This window comes from Ochotona princeps, chromosome 13 (genome assembly GCF_030435755.1).
Source record: "Ochotona princeps isolate mOchPri1 chromosome 13, mOchPri1.hap1, whole genome shotgun sequence".
Lineage (NCBI taxonomy): Eukaryota > Metazoa > Chordata > Mammalia > Lagomorpha > Ochotonidae > Ochotona > Ochotona princeps.
Window position 1 is genome coordinate 24,446,668 of NC_080844.1, and position 13,158 is coordinate 24,459,825.

Below are 13,158 nucleotides of genomic sequence, written 5' to 3' on the forward strand. Positions count from 1 at the left end.
CAACACCTTCCTCCTCTCTCCTCCCTGTTTTGTTCCTCCCTTCTGCTCTGTTTCATTTTCTCCTCAACTCAGAAAGCACCTGTTAACCAGCACCTTCTCCGGATGCAGCTGCACAGTCACCAGGGCTTTTGTCGGTAAAACAGAGGTGAGAACCCACCAACTGACAACCGCTACAAGTTGACTCCTTAAAATCAACTTGTCTCCCAAGTCCTGCACCGTCCAGCTTGTCTGCATTCTCTTGGAGCTCAGCTCTGCTCCTTCCAGATTCAAAAAGACCCGTTCCTTGTTCCAAAGACTCCTTGGAGCTTGCTTCTAAAACTTGCTGATCAAAAAGGTAATGCCACAAATAGACATAAAACAGCAAAAAAATGTCCCCCATTTTAAAGCAGCATCTCTATACAAGTGTTTTTCTAATGATGAGTAAAGCCCACGCTGACAGGTAGGAGATGCCATAACTGGTTGTAGGGCATTAGTAGGCATAGAATTTAGCATTGGGTAAACATTTAGCAAGTGTTACATATTTTGTTATTGCAGGTGAATCTTTCAAGATTCTCTTCAAAGAAATGCTTGAGATAGAATTCTCCCTGCCATCACCTCCCTTATAACTGCTCAATTCAATGTTTTTTGGTTCTGATGCAACAAAAGAAAAATATCCTTACTGTGGTGACTCATTCCTACCAGCTCCTCCTGGTTATGTCAGCATGACCTTAACCTTTCCATCACTTACCGCATTAGCTCCATGAACCTACTTCCCCACGGCCCCTGAAGCTCTCACTGGCTTTACCAAGTGACCATGACACTCAAAAGAATCAGACTCAAGTCTCCAGTTGTGTCCAAAATTCTGGATGTTCATTTCTACCGATCTCCAACCACTCTCTTAGGACCCCACCTGGATGTTTTCAGGCTCTTTGAACTCAGGTTATCCAGAATTCCTCCCCAGAAGTTCATCTGGAAGGCTAACAACAGCACCCTTCCACTTGCCCATGCCCTGGGCCTCCTCTTCTCGCATCCTTGTTCCTCCTCCTTGTCCAGCATCCCAAGTTCTGCCAACGTGCAGCAGCACTACATACACTGTTTCTTCGCAATCCCTGTGTGAAGCTCTGGCCTCCCCAGCTGCCTGCTAATGGACTCCCCTGGTGCTCTCACCGGCTGCAGCTCGCCTGCCAAGCTGCTACCAGAGCCCCTCTTTGCAGCCATAGATCTCTGTTTTTAATTCAGCTCCCAACTTTTCAAATTCTTTTGCTGTCCCACATCATCCATTAGCAGAGCCTGAGCTTTTCTATCACGTATTATTATGAACTCACCAGGAAATTAACCGCGATCATCCCTGTCCTCTGCAGTTTGTCTCCCGTCAGAGAAACTGTAAATTTACTCAAAAAATAGAGTAAAGTGGGAAATCAGTTTTATAAATCTGTATAGCACCAATAGGACAGTAAATATTAGATCTTTAAACCTATACCTAATAACCTGCTTCTTTTGGTTTTTCTCTACATGTTTACAACAAGTTATCCTTCAATCATGTCTCTTTAGGTATAAGGCCTTTTGAAGGCATTCAACTAATTTTGTTGAATGAAACATATTTGATTAATTATATGAACATACAAGCAGATGAGCAAGTTTTGTATGCAGATTTATTCATTCTTTCCATATAGGTTTGTTGAGATTTTACTAGGTACCAATTTAAATTTCTTCAACTCAGGTTTAAGCCCTAGCCCTTTCCTTCTCACACTCTGGCTGCTGGAGTTAGCTGGAATGCCCTTCTCCAAAGTGCCAATCCATTAAACCCATTCTCTTTCTTTGAGGCTGTTATGCCTTTGGAGGTCATACCTTTTTGGGCACCTGCTATGACAGGGATCACAACAGATGGTCACTATCTCTTAAGCGAGCAAAGATTCAAGATGAATTCACATCCCTAACACTAAGAGTTTTCCCCAGGTGAGATCTTAGAGAAAAAAATAAGAAATGTGATATTGGGAATGTGGATCTAGAGTTCGGAAGAGGCTGGAGATGAGGCTGGAGACTTCAGGCTCCTTTTTGGGGGGGTATGTGTGATCTTTTGATGAAGGCAGAGACAGCCTGTAGAGGTCAGCTTGGGAGTTGGCTTCTGAAAGCCATGGGGGTAGTGGTTTGCAGGAAGGAAGACACCATTAAGATAGAGGCAAGATGAACCTCAAGGGAAAGCATCTGACCTTCAAGCCTATTCCCTGTCCCTTGTACCAAGCAGGACAAATCTATATGAATGAGAGGAGGAATGCATAGAAAACCCAGGTACCTAACTTTCCTGCACATTCAAATGATTGCTCCAATCTTTGACTCAGCAAAATAAATAACAGGGTCTTTAGAAGGTCAGTGGCAGGAAGAAGGGGAGGTCCCTGCTTCTGTGGGGCTGTAAGGCTGTATTCACAATGGAATGGGAAAGGCTCACTGATACCTGGGTAAAAGGAAGCAATGGGTTTTTCGAAACCAAATCTTTCATCAATGTGAGCACAGCATCAGATGGTATATCTATGATATTGAGATGATTTCCTAATTCAAATATGAGTTTAAATGGAAACCTGTAACATTTACTGACCTCTCTGTGTTGCGAAAGGGTGTTTACTCATGACTAGAGCAGCATAAGGACAAACCGTGATTCTGAGCTGTCATTCAAACCCTTCTATTTGTATCATTTCCCCCCCCCCTCACAAGACCAGCTCAGGCACAGGAAGGGATGTGGCTTCTCTGAACGTGCCATTCTTGTTTTATTTATTCAGAGTCTTCCTTCCCACGATCAACATCTGTTCTGTCCTTGAAGTTAAACTCACATGTTTGTAAAACAGCTTACTGATGTAACATGAAGATCACATCTGTCCAGTCGAATGCAAGAAACTCAGCTTTTAAAAATACAGTTGCATAGGGCAAGGGTGGTGGAAGGCCCAAAGAGGTCAGCAATAGTTTACAACATATCGTTAACAAGGGGAATTAGCTGTGGTGTTACAAAGGGCAGTGGGGTAACTACAGTTTAAAACAGTAATTTGTGATCTATTTTGAAAGTTCTCAACACAGGGCTGATTCCATGGCACCTGCATCCCAAATGGGCATCTGTTTGAGTCCTGGCTGCTCCACTTCTGCTCTAGCTTCTTGCAAATGGCATAGCAAAGTAGTGGAGGATGGCTCAAGGCTTTTGGCCCCTGCAGCCATGTAGGAGACATGCAAGTAGCTCCTGACTCCAGTTCCTGGGTACTGCCTTCCTATTAGCTTAGCTCTGGCCATTTGGCGAGAGGAACACCAGATGGAAGATCTCTTTCACTGTGTAACCCTTTCAAATAGGAATAAAATAAATCTTTAAAAAAGAATTTCTCAACACAGAAAGGCAAAGTTTTAAGCAAAACTGATAATTAGCTTTATTTGATCATTACAAATTATATAATGTATTGAATCCTCTTAGCTCATAAGTATGTACAAATAATATGAGCCAACAAAAAAAGAGAGCTCACTCATATCAAACAATCTCATTGCACAGTTTTCCTAAGAGCCAGACTTACTAAAGACATTTGGGATTAGAATCATAAGGAAATCCATTCCTTTTGCTTTCCTTTTAAATTTTTTACACATATAAATATGATTTTTTTAAAAATACAAACTGCTGTGTTAACCAATAAAACCCAAACACTGGACTTCATCTGATAGCTTCTGTGCTTAAGAGAGGGGCAGAATTCAGCACAACATCATTTCATGGTGAGGACAATGAAGATCCCTTTGAGCATGTAAGTCAGGCCTATAAATATACGTTATAGAAGTTAAAATCAGAATCGATATCCTAGCATTTATTATCTTACATTAGGGTGAGAAAGAAGAGCAGGAAGGAAAGTATTGAGAAAAACAGCTCTGAATCCTGGAATTAAACCACACTAATTGCCCTGAAAGGAATCATTAACACAAGTAATTAACTGTTGGAGCCTGTGAAGTTTATCACTAACAGGACCATGGAAAAAGGATGTTCTTTGATCTTCAAAGCCTTGTGGAACAAACATCATTCAGCTTCTCCAAGGCTATCATTGGATAAAGCACCATGGTTGTTCTAGTAAAAGCGGAATAAATAGGAAAAAGATGAAATGGAGGGAGACTGAGGTCAGGGAAGTGTGGGGTCAGAGGGACTCCGATGCACAGGCCTGGTCTCTTCACTGAGGCTGGCTGCATTTCTAGTGTCTGTTTTTAGCAAATATAAATGAATTCTCAATGTGTTAAACTTGATGGTTTCTCACAAAAATCTGAATTTGGGGATTCTCTCAAAAAATTCAGAAACTCTGGAAAAAATGAACTGCATTCTTACATAATAACTAACTGGAACTGAATGACTGTGATCTCACTAACGGCACATCTTCCCAGTTCATTCTATTCTGTTATCTCTTTCACACAAGACCAAGTTTGACTTGCACTCAGAGAGTCTCATCTATACCATTCTCCTCCCTACTCATCCCTACTGTCCCCAACTGTCCCCAGTTTTTGCTCATTTATGATGCCTGCCTGAACCCTATAAACTTGTCACCTTATTCAACCTTGTAAACTGACCACCATCTTACTCAAACCCTCAATTTATACGTGTGAAAACTGAGTCATAGCTTATAAAGCTAATGCCTGCAGTGCTGGCCTTCCATATAGGCACCAGTTCGAGTCTTGATTGCTCCAATTCTGATCTAGCTCCATCTTAATGCACTTGGGAAAGCAGAAAAGAAAGGCCCAACTCCTTGAGCCCCTGCACCTACATGGGATACCCGGATGAAGCCACTGGCTCCTCCTTATGGGTCCTGGCTTCAGTCATGGCCATTGTGGCCATTTGGGGAAGTGGATCAGCATAAGAACAATCTCTATCTCTTGCTCTGCCTGGCCCTTTTTGTAGCTCTGCCCTTTAACTAGCTAACTAAATAACTAAATCTTTCAAAAACAAACTGAGGCAGAGATGTGATGCTAGAGGAAGACCAATATCTAGATTCCCAATTTCATAGAACATTTATGTATTTCTAAACCTGGTTCTCAAGCTCAGAAGAGAAAACAGGAAACCATGCAGAGTGGAGAAAGCATGGAAAAGTGTGAAGACTGCACTGGGTTCAATGTGGTCAGTCTGATTCAATGGATCATGGATGGAAAACATTCCAGGATGGGGAGGAACAGATCTGGGTGTGAGTGTTTGGTGTAACAGTTAAGCTGCTGATTGTAACACTACACCCTAAATTGTTATACCTAAACTTGAGTCCTAAGTTTGCTCTCAGTTCCAGTTTCCTGCCTGCTGACCTGGAAAGGCAGCATACAACAGCTGAATTAGTTGGGTCTCCTCCATTTATGTGGGAGCTTTGGATTGCAATCCAGGCTCCCAAAACGTTAGGCAATAAAGTAAACTAGTTGATGTGAACTGATATACTTTCTCTCCCTCTCTCCACTCCCCCACCTCCCACCTAGAGCAAATAAAATTTTAAATACACCTGTACTGAACACATATACTTTTTTTTCATGATTATTCCCCCGAGCAATAAACTCCAGCTATTTACATAACAATAGATAATGAAGTAACCTAGAGATAATTTAAAGTAATGGGAGGATGTGCACAGGTTATATACAAAACTACACCATTTTATACAGGAGATACAAATAATCATGGATTCCAGCATCTGAGGGGAGAGGAGTCTTGGAACCGATACCCCCCGCCACATATCAAAAGGCAACTGTACAGGTAAAATGAGGGCTAGGCACTTATATACAAGTACGTATCACCATCTCCCTGTATATACCATACTGGCTATAGTTCTGGCTCTTGCTACAATTTAGCTGTATCCCACATACCCTACATCCTACAAGGCTTGACCTGAAGACTAGTGTTACGGTGAAGAAATCTACTGATACTAATGTGTTCTTGTGCTTAGTACATATTTTATACAATTTATCCATGTTTATATAGAGTATAATCTGCTCTCTGAATGCAAACTTCATGTTTGGCAAAAACTTGTATGTTTGCTTTATCACCCTAGAACTACAAAATCAAGGTGTATTACAACATATATGGGATGCTACAACGAAAATATTTAGTGTTATTTGGGGGAATATATTGGGAACAATAAGAATACTGGAGGGCCCGGTGGTGATAGCCTAGCAGCTGGAGTCCTCGCCTTGAACGCTCCAGGATCCCCTATGTGCGCTGGTTCTAATCCCGGCAGCCCTGCTTCCCATCCAGCTCCCTGCTTGTGGCCTAGGAAAGCAGTCGAGGACAGCCCAAAGCCTTGGGACCCTGCACCCTCATGGGAGACCTGGAGAAAGTTCCTGGCTTCTGGCTTCGGATTGGCGCAGCTCCGGCTGTTGTGGTCACTTGGGGAATGAATCATCGGATGGAAGATCTTCCTCTCTGTCTCTCCTCCTCTCCGTATATCTGACTTTGCAATAAAAATTAAATAAATCTTTTTTTAAAAAAGAAAGAATACTAGAAATTGACACTCTTCCATAGATCTAGCAGACTTGATCTCATCTTAATGCTTTCACATGGAGTAACGTGATTTTTATATATAGCTTTAATAGCATATTTTATGGGGTACAGTATGATGTCTTGCTATTTTTATACAGTGAAAACTGATCAACTGTGGACACTTCATTCTTTTCTCAAACATTTATTCTCTTTGTGATGAAAACACTGAAAAATCTTCTCTTCTAGCTTGCTACTAGTTATTCCAACACAGCCTGTCTCTTTTCAAAGGACTTAAGAGTTTCTTTTGAATGGGTCATAAAAGCAAAAGATCATAGGATAGTTTTAAGGTATATTAAAACTTTAAAAAATGTTCCATCGTAGAATGTACAAAGTATAATCAATCAGAATGATGGTACTGATGACATAAAGGAAAAATAATAAAGAACTACTCCTCCAATGTACCAGAGCTGATTCTAACTCCTCTTACTAGACGGTACCATGCATTTGACCCTTGTTATATGATGGCATTATAATTCAAAGGACAGGCTAGGCTTGCTCTCAAACCATGGCCCTACCATTTCCTTCACTGAATAACTATACGAAAACTATCAGTCTGAGATCAAGATAATTTGATCCGCATAGCATAGGACTTGTGCCTCCTCTGATATAACATGCTTAATAAACAGTAACTATTACAATGAACAACTGACACAGAGGCTAGCGAGTGGCTGTACCCTGCAGGCAGGTCCAGGAAGCAGAGGCATGTTCCTACGCAATGTTTCCATCAAGCTGACTTCTTACTCCATTGCAGTGTACATTTAAATAAGGCATTAAAAGCTTCTGAATACATGATTCTTCCATGCTAACACTGATGGAAAGCAAAGATCCTTGAAAGTCTAAGACGGTGCATATTTTAAGGGGAAACTCACAAACGGAACTTAAAGGCAAAAAAACAAAACCCCATACAAAATTGCTGACATTGTTGGTATCAATATAATAATGTTCAACCACATTTTAATTTCTTAGCATGATCGGCATATACTCTATAATCTAGTTCTGTCTCACCCACGCAGTCTGATCTATCCTAAATTCCAGGCTCAGCCACCCCAAACTGCTCTGCTTCCTTTGAATATACGTCTGTGCTATTCCCTGCTTCCAGCAGGATTCTATGGCATCAAACAAATCCTCTCGCTTCTCAAGCTGCAGCCAAAAAGTATATACTTACCACAAAACTTTTGTCAGTTCTTCACTGTGAATGCCCCTCTCTTGCTCGTGGTCATTCAATAGCACATTGTTGCTGTGCTTTGTAACTACCTTGCTTACTATAGGTATCTATAAACATATCTATTGTTCCCACCAGACTAAACTCTTTGAGGAGGGACTGTGTGTTCTCTCTGTGCACTCAGTTTGAAATCACAGTTCCGTCCCATTATACATACAGAATACTCTGCTGGCTACAAAGAACCTGACAAAGAAAACACCTACTAGCTGAAAACATACTTACTTTAGTAATCTCTAAATGTAACTGAAGTCACTAGGTGATACCTTCTTGGAAAGTTGTAGTTACGCAAGCAAGACTTTTTTTTTCACCTATCCTTCTATACTCAATTGTATTTTTTGAATTAAGTCCAAAAAAACAGAGGCCTGCTTTGTGGAACAGCAAGTTAAGCTTCCACCTGCAACACCAGAATCCTCTGTGAGTGGAAGCTCAACTTCTGATTTAGTTCCCTTCTTACATGTGTGTGAAAGCAGCAGAACATGGCCAAGGGACTTGAGCCCCTGTCACCAACATGGGAGGGCCTGACCCAGCCACACCTATACTGCCCACTTAGCAGGGACTGGCCCAATGAATGGAAGACACCTCTCTCTGTTGCTGTATTCTTTTAAATAAAAGAAATCTTTTGGGCCCGGCGGCGTAGCCTAGTGGCTAAAGTCCTCACCTTGAAAGCCCCGGGATCCCATATGGGCGCCGGTTCTAATCCCGGCAGCTCCACTTCCCATCCAGCTCCCTGCTTGTGGCCTGGGAAAGCAGTCGAGGATGGCCCAATGCTTTGGGACCCTGCACCCGTGTGGGAGACCTGCAAGAGGTTCCTGGTTCCTGGCATTGGATCGGCGCGCACCGGGCCCGTTGCGGCTCACTTGGGGAGTGAATCATCGGACGGAAGATCTTCCTCTCTGTCTCTCCTCCTCTTTGTATATCTGACTTTGTAATAAAAAAAATAAAATAAATCTTAAAAAAAAAAAGAAATCTTTTAAAAGGTTTAAGACAGGAAACGGTCAGCATGGACTCACACATACCTCACTAGGTAGGACACAAAGATTAGTTACTCCTCATTAGGGGATGGAAGATTTCTCTGCACACCCCTCCTAAAACTGTTCTGCACCTCAACTGCTGACATATGCCTTGTGAGAGTTATAAGCCAGTTTAGACTATCCTAAAATCTGCCAAGTTCAGCAAAATTATGCTTCAACACTATAAACTGCTAAATACTAAAATGAAAATAGACACAAGACAGCTGAATAGTACACTATAGCCATTTTAAGGTGGATAGAAGCCGGTTATATATAAACTAAAATTGAAATGTCAATGAAGTAGTCACAAGATGTGGTTAAGAACTTGCATTTTTTAACATATTGGTTACTCAATACCATGTAAACTAATTCTATAATGTTGTAAATTATTGCTGATGTTATGTTGTGGCTTTTCATTGATTGGGATGATATTCTGCCAGCTCTGCCTTCAGACCAGAGATGGTCTCTCCAAGAAACCGTTGAATTTATCTGGACAATAAGATGCTGGACTCTATGCTTGGTATATGCTTACAATGAAAGAATCTTGACTGAATTTGAACTGTAATACTGTAACAAGGTGGAGGAATCCACCATGAGGGTAGGGGAGGGGAGGGGATGGGGGAATTCCCGAGCCTATGAAACTGTGTCACATAATGCAATGTAATTAATAATAAAAAAACTACAAAAAAAGGTCTAAGAGGTATTTCACATAAGAAAAATACTTTAAACACTGAGGATACTTTGGGGCAAGGACAGAAAATGTGACCATCATCTGTCCCTCTAGCTCCAATTTCATGGTCAGATTCACCCCTAGAGCAGGGTGATCTGAGCAGATAAGGATTCAAATACCAAACCTATGCACACCACACGCACCGCCTAGAGTCAAAGCCAGAAGTCAGGAATACTGTCTACTGTTATCTTCCATTTCCCCATACCTTTTGCCCTTCCTAATACTCATGCCTGTCCCTGTCACCCCACTCACATAAAGGACAAGAGCAGAAGCATGCCGTTAGGGGGTCAGTGTGGCTGAGAGCCTAAGCTGCAAGTGGCAGGTTAAACTGTGCAATGATCTACTGTGTACTTCCAGGATGGGCACAGGGTGGAGGGGGATTCTGGCTTCGGCCAGTGATGCAGATACTTGCATTTACATAATATTTAAAAGAGGTATAATCATATAATGAATTACCTCTCCTTCTCTTTCAGAATCTTTTCCAGCTTCCCCACTCTCTGCCTAAACCAGGCTAAAGAATTTCTCAGAGCTGAAGTCTGTCCAAATAGATCACAAACTGTTAGGACATACTAAACTGACAGACTCTGATAGAACAAGTGAAAATCTTACTTTGAGACAGGAACTAGAAATCCACTTACAATCTAAATTACTACCCAGGTAAATCGACATTAAAAAAAAAAACCTGTAGCCCAAGTACTTAGTTCAAAAATATAATAAACCAAAATTTTCTAAAAACGCATTTCTTGTAAATCTCAACCAAGCTTCAAGGTTGGTTTATGGAGACAGACCGGGCATCCCAACGATTTGGCAAAGCACTGATTTGATTTGGTGGTCAAATTTGTAAACGATTACCAGCTCTCCCGACCATTTCTGGAAACTGCTGAAGCCAGCTTCGGTTACCTAGAACATGCATGAACCCGAGCATGGAGCACCAAGTCCTCCCAAGTTCCCACGGGGTGTCCAGGTGGCAGGAGTGCCTGTGCCTCCCGCGCCAGTGGTTAAACTAGGCTCCGGCGCCCGGCCTGAGTTGACCCCACAGTGCTGAACCTGGCGCCTTGCTTAGAATCCGCCTGCCCCGTGCGCTGCTATCCGCGCACCCATGCGACCCAGTCCGTGGGAACCTGCATGCATCCTGCAGTCCCTGACCAGAGCGGTCGGAGGCCTGGCGATCTTCTGGGAATGCACTTGGCTAGTACCCTTCTCGCTGTTCATCCACCAGCAACTCCAAGAGCTATCTGGAGAGCCCCAGGACGGATCTCCGCTTGGAACCCAACTGGAGACATCATCCTCCCACTAGAATTCCCTCTCTTTTTCAGATCCTGGGGTAAACTTACCTGCTACGGAGCAGCACACCATCCAACAGATGGGTGGCAAGGCTGCGTGAGGGCGCACCGCCGACCCTCTCAGACCCCCAGCACAGCACACGCTTCAAACAAAACACCGGTTAGAGACTGCTCCTCCCCCAGGGACAGCGTCTCACCGTCAGGTCCTTTTACTGCTCTGTCGCCTAGAGCTTGCTTTTTGCCCCTCCACTCCAACCCTCCCCAGAGGCTGGGTGGTAGGGGCAGCCCCCAGACCGGATCCCCAGTGAGCTCCAGCCCGTTTACCTGAGCACCGGTCTCGGCTTGGGGGTTCCGGGGTGCAGCACAGAGCGCAGTGCCCAGGCCGGGCTGGGTGAATGGTGCGATAAGGACTGCAGTCGTGGCTCTCTCCAGCAGCTGCAGGCCGGTAGGAGCCTATTTATCCGGGGGCCCGGCCCCTGCCGGCGTATTGGGCAATTGAGTCGCTATGCGCTGCCCCGGGGGCCGCCGCCCTCTACCCCCGCCAAGCCCCTTGGCCACGGCCACATGGAGTGAGGAAGCCGGCCCTTCATCTGGGCTCCACCTTCTCTTTCTGTCTCCTCCTTTTCCCTGGGAAGTTAATCCCTGTTTCTGCCCCCTTGTCTCTCTTCTTCGGGCCCGGCACCCCGGCCAGTCTGAACCGGTAGTGACTGTGCGGGTGGCTGGGGGAAGGAGGAGTAGGAGGTGGAGACGGCGGCCGAGGAGATGGAGGCGGGAAAACGCGCGGTAGGGGCGCTGCGCCTGCTTTCAGGCTGCCAGCCTGCCTGGGCCTGGCCTGGCCAGGAGGAAAGAGTGCACTAAAGGCTACTGCCTGGCCGGCCCGAGCCACCCAAGCTGCAGAAGTGGGCACCGCCGACTGGGCACCCTCTTGGGCGCACACACACGCGTTTGCAGGCGCCGCTGCGCCCCTGCCGCCCACTGCGTGCTCCAGCCGAGTCTGCCAAGGACCGCCAAGGACTTGTTGGGGGGGAACAAGCCAAGGGGCGGGGGTTGTCTAGAAGTGAATGCTAGCTGCCCTTTGTCTCCTTGGCTCCCAGGGCCGCTGGGCGCCCTCCTGGCCGGAGCTGTATACCCAGCTGGCAGTTATCCTGGAGCAACCAGATCTTTGTGGAGCGCGCCTGGGGAGTGTGGCTGCCAAGTGCTGTCCTTTGTGACTGCTCCGCAGGAAAGCAGGGCATCCCGCCGTGCACTCAGGGAGAGCGCTGGCATGGAGGGAAGTTCAGGCTGTTCCTGTCCAGCAGGTGAACTGTGCTAACAAGTTCATCTTTGGCTGAAAGGCAGCTAGAACATGGACTGTGCTATATCCCTCCAGTCACTGCACCACACTGGATTTGGGCCATAGGCACTAGTACTGGGGACCCCCTACAGTGATCTTGTGTTTCTATGTGCATGTGCAATCCCCCCCCCTCCCCCCGTAAATTGGTTGCCATATTTTCTTCTGGCTTCTCAAAAGAAGCTGAGGCACTCACCACCTTCATGAAAATTCTCTTTGCTCACTGAACATCTCTGGTTCTGATTGAACCAAAGAAGGGACACTGGCAAAAGTGTTGGTTTCAGGATCCAGACTAACCTGCCTAACTTTGATGCCCCTAAGACAAGAGAATGATTCAATGCCTGAATCCTAGAGCTTGGAGTGCTGGAGTCTGTGACTGACAGTTACAAACCCCACAATGGCCTAATTATCTTATCCTCTGCCTTGCTAGTCCCAGGTTCCCAAATGGTCAGCAGTTCATGTCCTGGCTACTCCACTTCCCATCCAGCTTTTTTTTTTTTTTTTTTTTTTTTTTTTTGTGGCCTGGAAAAGCAGCAGAGGATGGCCCAAAGCCCTGGGACTCTGTAACCGCTTGGCAGACCCAGAAGCAGCTCCTGGCTCTTGGCTTCGGATAGGCTCAGCTCCAGTCGTTGTGGCCCCTTGGGGAATGAACCAGTGGATGGAAGATATTTCTGTGTCTCTTCTTCTCTCTCAAAATTTGCCTTTTCAATAAATACTTTTTAAAAAAGAAAATTACAAACCTCACACAGGCCAATTTCTAATAGTACAAATATGGTGGTTGTTCATCCTTTCATCCTGGCCATTGCCTTTCTTCTGTGCAGTGTAGGGACTTTCAGATTTATGGGAAAGAGAACAGTCAGTGGTGGTTGCTATTATTTTGTCTTGATCTAAAAGTGGGGAGAGTAGGGCTGAGGGGATTAGCAGTGGAAACCAGGGGCAGAGAAGAAAATGATAGTGTCAACACTGTTGGAAACTGTGTTTGCAGGGGACAAGAGGATGCAAGGGGTTCTCCCCACATTCTGATTTTGACCCGTTTTGTGACTGTTCAACTGTGTTTGCTTTGTGATAATGCATTGACCTGAACAGTGATAAT

The 13,158-nt window shown here is 44.7% G+C and overlaps 1 protein-coding gene across 2 annotated transcripts in view; it reads right to left on the minus strand.

Annotated features, from left to right (window-relative positions):
- SLC16A9 (solute carrier family 16 member 9) overlaps positions 1 to 11,937 on the minus strand; it is a 53,964-nt gene extending 42,027 nt beyond the window's left edge. Inside the window, exon 1 of one of the 2 annotated variants that reach the window (XM_004583401.2) lies at positions 11,060 to 11,937. The gene's annotated coding sequence lies outside the window, so the exon portion shown is untranslated. The other variant, XM_058671665.1, reaches the window with a different exon arrangement.
- Positions 11,938 to 13,158: the final 1,221 nt, after the last annotated feature.